The sequence below is a fragment of the Leopardus geoffroyi genome, chromosome A3, assembly GCF_018350155.1.
Source record: "Leopardus geoffroyi isolate Oge1 chromosome A3, O.geoffroyi_Oge1_pat1.0, whole genome shotgun sequence".
Taxonomy (NCBI): Eukaryota; Metazoa; Chordata; class Mammalia; order Carnivora; family Felidae; genus Leopardus; species Leopardus geoffroyi.
Window position 1 is genome coordinate 79,868,579 of NC_059336.1, and position 9,456 is coordinate 79,878,034.

Below are 9,456 nucleotides of genomic sequence, written 5' to 3' on the forward strand. Positions count from 1 at the left end.
ATCCTTCAGCCTCCTTCAGCCCCAGCCCTACAACCAGCCATAGCCACCATGAAGTTAAGGTATAGTGATATCTAGAACCTACGTATCTCCAAGGTCTGAGCCCTGTTTTTTAATCTTTTCTTTCTTTCCTTCATTCCTTCCTTTTTCTTTTTCTTTCCTCCTTCCTTCCTTCCTTTTTCTCTTTCTTCTTTCTTTCTCTTTCTTTCTTTCTTTCTTTCTTTCTTTCTTTCTTTCTTTCTTTCTTTCTTTCTTTCTTTCTTTCTTTCTTTCTACCAAGCTTTACACCCATCGTGGGGCTTGAACTCATGACCCCAAGATAAAGAGTGGCAGGCTCTCCTTACTGAGCCAGTGCCCCTGAACCCTTTTTTTACCAAGCCTTTCTTGTTGACGGGGCTGGAGTGTGAGCACCTGCAAAATCCCCCACTTTCCCACCTCCTTCAGGCTGTTCTTTGTTTTGGCTAAGACTTGCTTTGCACACTGGAACAGATGCTGGCTGGATTCTGAGCAGAAGCCAGAGCTAGAAGCTCATAAGGTATGGACGCCCCAAGTGACCAGAATAGGGACTTCTAGTCATTCACATGCAGATGGTTCTATGGCCACAGGTGCCCCTTTCGGGATTTGGTGTAAGCCTGACCCCAAACAGCAAGACAAGACTCCATACCGAAGCACGGCAAGTGGAAGGTTAGAATATAATAGAAGGAATGAGTGTGGAGGACACTGTCATGTATCTAAGTAGAAGAGCGGAAAAGTTTCCACTCACCAACAATATTCTAAATTTGAAGGTATCTAATGATATAGCTGCAAAGTATATAGAGCAGAAATGGACAGACAGATCTACAAGAACAGAATAACAAATCTTACATCATCACAGGAAGAACTTTCATACTTTTATATTGAGAGGTAACATACCTAGTGAAGAGAATAGATCTTAATGCATAGTTGGATGAATTTTGACAAATGCATACACTCATGAAATCATACCTCCATTAAGATATAGAACATTTCCATCATCCCAGAAAGCTCTCTTGTGCCCCTTCCCAGCCTATTGTCCATTCCATCCCCTTGACTGTTCTAGAACTTCATATAAATGGAATCATAAAGTATGTACTCTTTTGGGCTTTCAGAGTTTTTGCTCAGCATACTAATTTCTTTTTAAATTCATTCATGTTGTGTATATGAGCAGTCTGTTCCTTTTAAAGTGCTGAATAGTATTTTTTACTGAAAGAGACGATAGTTTCCCAATACTGGAAGTATTTTCATTTTAAAATTTTTTTGTGCTGTCCACAATGTAATAGTTACAGATAAGGAATATTCTTAAATTTAATCTGCACTATTAGCATTGTCTTTTTTCACTTTTTAGGGGTTGTTTTTTGTTTTTGTTTTTTTTTTTAATAAATTTGTATGCTTTTCTTTTTTTCCTAAATGTTTATTTTGAGAGAGAGAGCATGAGCAGGAGAGGGACAGAGGGAGAGAGAGAATCCCAAGCAGGCTCTTCGCTGTCAGCGCAGAGCCTGACTTGGGGCTTGATCCCCCAAACCATGAGATCATGACCTGAGCTGAAATCATTCAACAGTCAGACACCCAACCATCTTAATCATCCAGGAACCCCTCTTTTTCACTTTTTAAAGTTTATCCATTTACCTGTTGATGGTTACTTGGGTTCTTTTTTTTTCTCTCTCCTGGTTTGGTTCTTACAAGAAGCAGACACCAAAAAGGAATTAGAAACGCAAGAGATTTACTGGGAAAATTCCTATGAAAGATAAAAGGAGTAGGAAAAGTCTTCAGGCCAAGATACAATCTGATACTTTAGGAAAGAGCAGGAAAGGAGAATAATTATGTAGGAGGAGTTTAAAACTGCAGTGTAATGCTGAGAAAGTCTTAGCCAGCTAAAAAGAGAGCTCCAGCATAAAGATTGTTCATGGAAGAGTTCTACAATGGTCAGAAATGACCAGACCCCACTAGTCCTGCCATCTCAATCATTGGCTAGAGCTCCCTGGAAAGAGCATGTTTTGGGATCGAACACTTTGGAGAATCGTTAAGTGCCATGGCTGGCTGCCAGCTGTCAGGAGTGGAATGCTGATAAATGGTTAATGACTACCTGTCCGGGGGAAGGTGAGTAAGTGATTGAGAGAGAGAGAGAGAGAGAGAGAGAGAGAGAGAGTGTGTGTGTGTGTGTGTGTGTGTGTGTGTGTGTTTTACAACTTTTATAAATTACAGTCCTGCATTGAGCAAGTCTGTCAGCCATCTTCCAACAGCATTTGCTCACTTCCTATCTCTATGTGTCACATTTTGGTAGTTCTCACAATATGTCAAACTTTTAAAACTATTATATTTGTTATGGTGATCTGTGATCAGTGATTATAACTCCGTGAAACCTCAGATGACGGTTAGCATTTTTTTAGCAATAAAGTATTTTTTAATGTATATACTTTTTAAAAGACATAATGCTATTGCATACTTAATAGACTACAGTATGGTGTAAATATAACTTTTATTTATTTATTTAAATAAAACTTTTATATGTACTAGGTAGGAAACCAAAAAATTCATATGACTCGCTTTATTTTATTTTATTTATTTTAATTTTTTTTAACGTTTTTATTTATTTTTGAGACAGAGAGAGACAGAGCATGAACGGGGGAGGGACAGAGAGAGAGGGAGACACAGAATCAGAAGCAGGCTCCAGGCTCTGAGCCATCAGCCCAGAGCCCGACGCGGGGCTCGAACTCACGGACCGTGAGATCATGACCTGAGTTGAAGTCGGATGCTCAACCGACTGAGCCTCCCAGGCGCCCCGCTTTATTTTATTTTAATATTTGCTTTTTGCAGTGGTCTGGAACCAAACCCCCAACATCTCCAAGGTATGCCTGTATAAAGGGTTGTAGCCCATAAATTCTAAATCAAATATGCTATACTCTTTAATATTACTTTCATTTTTTTTGTATTGAATTCTTTTTATTTATTATTATTAGCATTTTAAAATTTACATTCAAGTTAGTTATCATATAGTGCAACAATGATTTCAGGAGTAGATTCCATAATGTCCCTTACCCATTTAGCCCATGCCCCCTCCCACAACCCCTCCAGTAACCCTCTGTTTGTTCTCCATATTCAAGAGTCTCTTGTGTTTTGTTCCCCTCCCTGTTTTTATATTCTTTTTGCTTCCCTTCCCTTGTGTTCATCTGTTTTGTATCCTAAAGTCCTCATGTGAGTGAATTCATGTGATATTTATCTTTCTCTGACTAATTTCACTTAGCATAATACCCTCTAGTTCCATCCATGTAGTTGCAAATGGCAAGATTTCATTCTTTTTGATTGCTGCGTAATACTCCATTGTGTGTGTGTGTGTGTGTGTGTGTGTGTGTGTGTGTGTGTGTGTATGTATACACCACATCTTCTTTATCCATTCATCCATTGGGCTCTTTCCATACTTTGGCTATTGTCTATAGTGCTGCTATAAACATTGGGGTGCATATGCCCCTTCAAAACAGCACACCTGTATCCCTTGGCTAAATACCTAGTAGTGCAATTGCTGGGTTATAGGGTAGTTCTATTTTTAATTGAGGAACCTCTGTACTGTTTTCCAGAGTGGCTGCACCAGTTTGCATTCCCACCAGCAATGCAAAAGAGATCCTCTCTCTCCCCGCATCCTTGCCAACATCTGTTCTTGCCTGAGTTGTTAATGTTAGCTATTCTGACAGGTGTGAGGTGGTATCTCATTGCGGTCTTGATTTGTATTTCCCTGATGAGTGATGTTGAGCATTTTTTCATGTGTCTGTTGGCCATCTGGATGTCTTCTTTGGAGATGTGTCTATTCATGTCTTTTGCCCATTTCTTCCCTGGATTATTTGGTTTTTGGGTGTTTGATAAGTTCTTTACAGATTTTGGATACTAACCCTTTATGTGATAGGTCGTTTGCAAATATCTGCTCCCATTCCGTCGGTTGCCTTTTAGTTTTGCTGATTGTTTCCTTAGCTGTGCAGAAGCTTTTTATTTAATGAGGTCCCAATAGATCATTTTTGCTTTTGTTTCCCTTGCCTCTGGAGACATGTTGAGTAAGAAGTTGCTGAGGCAAAGGTCAAAGAGGTTTCACGTGCTTTCTCGTCAAGGATTTTGATGGCTTCCTGTCTTACGTTCAGGTCTTTCATCCAGTTTGTTTATTTTTGTGTAGTGTAAGAAAGTGGTCCAGGTTCATTTTTCTGCATGTCGCTGTCCAGTTTTCCCAGCACCACTTGCTGAAGAGACTGTCTTTATTGCATTGGATATTCTTTCCTGCTTTGTCAAAGATTAGTTGGCCATATGTTGTGTGTCCATTTCTGGGTTCTCTATTCTGTTCCATTGATCTGAGTGTCTGTTTTTGTGCCATATATTTAACTCTTCTATCTGTAGCCTACCTACAGTTGCAATTGATCAACAGTGTAGTTCCAGCATGAATGTTGGTTGATCCTTACGTTTAATGAGATGAAAGTGAACCATTCAAGATGTATGTCACAATTTCACTTGTTTGTCAAAGTTGTGAGAACTTCTTTGCTGAAGTAGATTAAATACTTTTCTAATACTGGAAGAATTTTCCTTAATTTTTTTTGTGCTAATCACAATGTAATAGCTGCAGTCACCACAGACTTTTAAGTTTTTCTGCATTATCAGCATTCTCTCCATCACTTTAAGTTTAAAAGACCAATTCATAGGGGTAGCTGGCTGGCTTAGTCAGTAGAGCATGCAACTCTTGATCTCTGGGTTTTAAGTTTGAACTCCACATTGGGTATAGAGATAGATGGGTGTAGAGATTACTTAAAAATACAATCTTAAAAAAATTAGGGGCACCTGGGTGCCTCAGTCAGTTAAACATCCAAATCTTGATTTTGGCTCAGATCATGATCTCATGGTTTTTGGGTTTGAGCCCCAATATTGGGCTCTGCACTGACAGTATGCAGCCTGCTTGAGATTCTCAATCTCTCTCTCTCTCTCTCTCTCTCTCTGCCCCTCCTCTGCTGATGCTATTTCTCAAAATAAGTAAATAAACTTTAAACAAACTGTTTTTAAAATAAAAAAATTAAAATTGTTACCATAAAAATGTTACTGTAAGTTAATATATAATTATATTAATATATTAAGTGGCTTTAAACCAATTAAAATATACACTAAATAAATATAAATTATATATTAAGTATATAAAATAACTTCATAAAGATCTAGCCTGGTGCACTTTGGAATAGGGGAGTGGTGTCAGAACATGACCATGCAATTCTGCAGAACAAGTGCAAAGTAAGATCTTTGCTCCAGCAACAAACAGAAGCTACTAAAGTAGCTGAAATGTGCAATATACCTAGAAAAATTGGCAGATATGAGCAAAATAAATTTGGAAGTTACAAAGGCTTGCAGAACAAAATGAGTAAAAGAAATCCTTGGTGGCACAAAAACAGACACATAGACCAATGGAATAGAATAGAAACCCCAGAACTAGACCCACAAACATATGGCCAACTCATCTTTGACAAAGCAGGAAAGAACATCCAATGGAAAAAAGACAGCCTCTTTAACAAATGGTGCTGGGAGAACTGGACAGCAACATGCAGAAGGTTGAAACTAGACCACTTTCTCACACCATTCACAAAAATAAACTCAAAATGGATAAAGGACCTGAATGTGAGACAGGAAACCATCAAAACCCTAGAGGAGAAAGCAGGAAAAGACCTCTCTGACCTCAGCTGTAGCAATCTCTTACTCGACACATCCCCAAAGGCAAGGGAATTAAAAGCAAAAGTGAATTACTGGGACCTTATGAAGATAAAAAGCTTCTGCACAGCAAAGGAAACAACCAACAAAACTAAAAGGCAACCAACGGAATGGGAAAAGATATTTGCAAATGACATATCGGACAAAGGGCTAGTATCCACAATCTATAAAGAGCTCACCAAACTCCACACCCGAAAAACAAATAACCCAGTGAAGAAATGGGCAGAAAACATGAATAGACACTTCTCTAAAGAAGACATCCGGATGGCCAACAGGCACATGAAAAGATGTTCAGCGTCACTCCTTATCAGGGAAATACAAATCAAAACCACACTCAGGTATCACCTCACGCCAGTCAGAGTGGCCAAAATGAACAAATCAGGAGACTATAAATGCTGGAGAGGATGTGGAGAAACGGGAACCCTCTTGCACTGTTGGTGGGAATGCAAATTGGTGCAGCCGCTCTGGAAAGCAGTGTGGAGGTTCCTCAGAAAATTAAAAATAGACCTACCCTATGACCCAGCAATAGCACTGCTAGGAATTTACCCAAGGGATACAGGAGTACTGATGCATAGGGGCACTTGTACCCCAATGTTTATAGCAGCACTCTCAACAATAGCCAAATTATGGAAAGAGCCTAAATGTCCATCAACTGATGAATGGATAAAGAAATTGTGGTTTATATACACAATGGAATACTACGTGGCAATGAGAAAAAATGAAATATGGCCTTTTGTAGCAACGTGGATGGAACTGGAGAGTGTGATGCTAAGTGAAATAAGCCATACAGAGAAAGACAGATACCATATGGTTTCACTCTTATGTGGATCCTGAGAAACTTAACAGGAACCCATGGGGGAGGGGGAGGAAAAAAGAAAAAAAAAAAGAGGTTAGAGTGGGAGAGAGCCAAAGCATAAGAGACTGTTAAAAACTGAGAACAAACTGAGGGTTGATGGGGGGTGGGAGGGAGGAGAGGGTGGGTGATGGGTATTGAGGAGGGCACCTTTTGGGATGAGCACTGGGTGTTGTATGGAAACCAATTTGACAATAAATTTCATATAATAAAAAAAAAAAGAAATCCTTGGGTTTGATGAGAATGTTGTAATTGAGTTGAGCCAATCGATTGGAAGTGAAGGACTGAACCAAAATGGAAGATATTCCTTGCACCTGAAGTACATAGTACCGTCACTTTATTAGGTTATAGCAGAGTGAGCATCCCATTGTGGCTCTGGCCCAACTCCCTTGGGTATATTTGGAGAATCCAGAACCCAGAATTATGAAAAGCAACCTGATGGAGGTTTTGAATGGAAAATAAAGTGCTAGAGAGTTAAGTTTATGGGAGAACTGTGGCCCATCATCCTACAAGACCATCTGCTTTCCCAGACCTAAAGAAGAAATAAAACAGAGACAGAATGAAAAACAGGCATCTATGAAAAAGCAAGATGAAAACAAAGATAAGAGAGCAAGATGAAAACAAAGATAAGAGAGATAAGGAAGAAAAAGCAGCTGAGGGACACCTGGGTGGCTCAGTCAGTTAGGCACTCTACTTTGGCTCAGGTCACGATCTCACAGTTCACGAATTCCAGCCCCATATTGGGCTCTGTGCTGACAGCTCAGAGCCTGGAGCCTGCTTTGGATTCTGTGTTTCCATCTCTCTCTGCCCTTCCCTAACTCATGCGCGTGCGCGCGCGCACACACACACACACTCTCTCTCTCTCTCTCTCAAAAATAAACATAAAAAATTAAAAAAAAAAAAAAAAAAAGAAAAAGCAGCAGAGAGAAAAGGGAGAGAATGCTTCTTGAAACCCAGAAAGACTCTAATCCATGTCTCCTTTCCCTAGAAGACAATCCTGCCCAGTCATGAGATAACGTGTAGTCATGTTCAATCTCCCCATCAGAACCAAGAGCCAAGGACCAAGAGTCCTTCCTTGCTCCAGGAAAATAGAAAACTCCAGCACTCTCAGAACCTTTAGGAACAATAAAAAGAACCTTCAGTACAAGTCACTTCTACTGGTGACATCCTAAAGTTCCCCTGCCGAAACCTGTACCAGAGCCTATGAAACTTTTCAGAGGGGTGGGGGAGGAAAGGAAAAGGAAAAAAAGACGACTTGATCAAGATCTCACTCTCCTCATACTCCACCTAGAGGGTGCACAGATCCCATCACGATTATATTCATCTAGAAGACCGCCATGCCTGAGGAGGTGGCAATCTATTTCCTTGAAGAACTCCACCAAGGCTTAGAAGGGAAAGCTCTCTAGTGAGACACAAAAAAGGATTCATCAGCATCCTTGTCTAGGAGTAGCTCATTGTCCACTTTGTCTTGTCCAATCAGAAAGAAGCCTCCCAAGAGAGCATCCAGGTCCCTCAAAAACTTGTAGGTTATATCCTTCAGCAAGCCCTCCAACGTGAAGACACCGGCCAACACCTCCAGCAACTCCACCGCCAAAAATTCATCATTCCCCAACACCCCAGCAGCCAGGCTATATCAGAAAAACTAGTGTTTCTGTATCTCCAAGGAGAACTTCAGGTAAAGTGACAAAATATAAAGGTAATAAGTAAAGAGGCCCTCTCGCCAGCCCCAAAGTGGAGAAAAGTAGAATTTTCTGAATCTAAACACCGTAACGGTGGCGAAACGGCTGCTGCAGATTCTGTGCAGTAGAGACACCAAACCAGATGACAAAACCAGCAGTCTTCATCTGACTCTGTTCCTCCTCTTCAGAAAATAATGATGAGTTACTTACTGAAGAGGTCCCATTTGAGAAATGGTGAGGTAGGTGACTTCGAGGAAGGCCTTTCTCACCACGAAAGCAAAAGGGGAAGGAAGAGGGTTTCCCTGAAGTAGAGGAAGTCCCTCCTCATCACCCAGTAAAGGAATCCATTTTCTTTCTCTCTCTCCTCCTCCTCAGAGGTGCTGGTCTTCATAACACTACAAAGGGAAGCACCCCCTTCTCCTACCCCACATCAGTATTCAACATTCCCAAGAATGGTCTCCTCTAAAGCACGGGAGATACCCTTCTTCTCCACTTTTTTTTTTTTTTTCAACGTTTTTATTTTATTTTTTGGGACAGAGAGAGACAGAGCATGAACGGGGGAGGGGCAGAGAGAGAGGGAGACACAGAATCGGAAACAGGCTCCAGGCTCTGAGCCATCAGCCCAGAGCCTGACGCGGGGCTCGAACTCACGGACCGCGAGATCGTGACCTGGCTGAAGTCGGACGCTTAACCGACTGCGCCACCCAGGCGCCCCCTTCTCCACATCTTAAAAAAGGGCATCACTATGTCCACCCAAAGCACAGGGGCTCCCATTCTTCACCTCTCAAAGAAGTCACCACGAGACTTTGCATTGGTATCAAAGCATAGGAAAAGGTCTTCCCTGAGCCAATCTACCTGGGAACAGCATTCCATCTCCTGGTGGTCTCCAGCTCTGCAGACCTCAAGTCCTTACCCCCATTTGGCTCAGTCTCCTGAGCCAGTAGCTAAAAACCCCAAGCACCTCCATTCCCTGTCCAGTCTTAGTCACCCTGTCTAAGCACGTCACCTTTGTTACGGATCAAAAAGACTAAAAGCCTACCATCAGACCCATCACTGGCAAGGAATTCCAAAGGGTATAGAAAGAACAAAAAGAAAGAGAAAGAAAAAAAGGACAAGAACCACAAAAGGATAAAAGGAGCAAAACAAGTAGGAAAAAAACAGAAGGAAGAGGCTATGGCTGCAGCTGCT

The 9,456-nt window shown here is 41.1% G+C and overlaps 1 pseudogene; it reads left to right on the forward strand.

Moving 5' to 3' along the window:
* Positions 1 to 5,233: 5,233 nt before the first annotated feature.
* On the forward strand, positions 5,234 to 8,766 carry LOC123581381 (annotated as a pseudogene).
* The last annotated feature ends 690 nt before the right edge of the window (positions 8,767 to 9,456 follow it).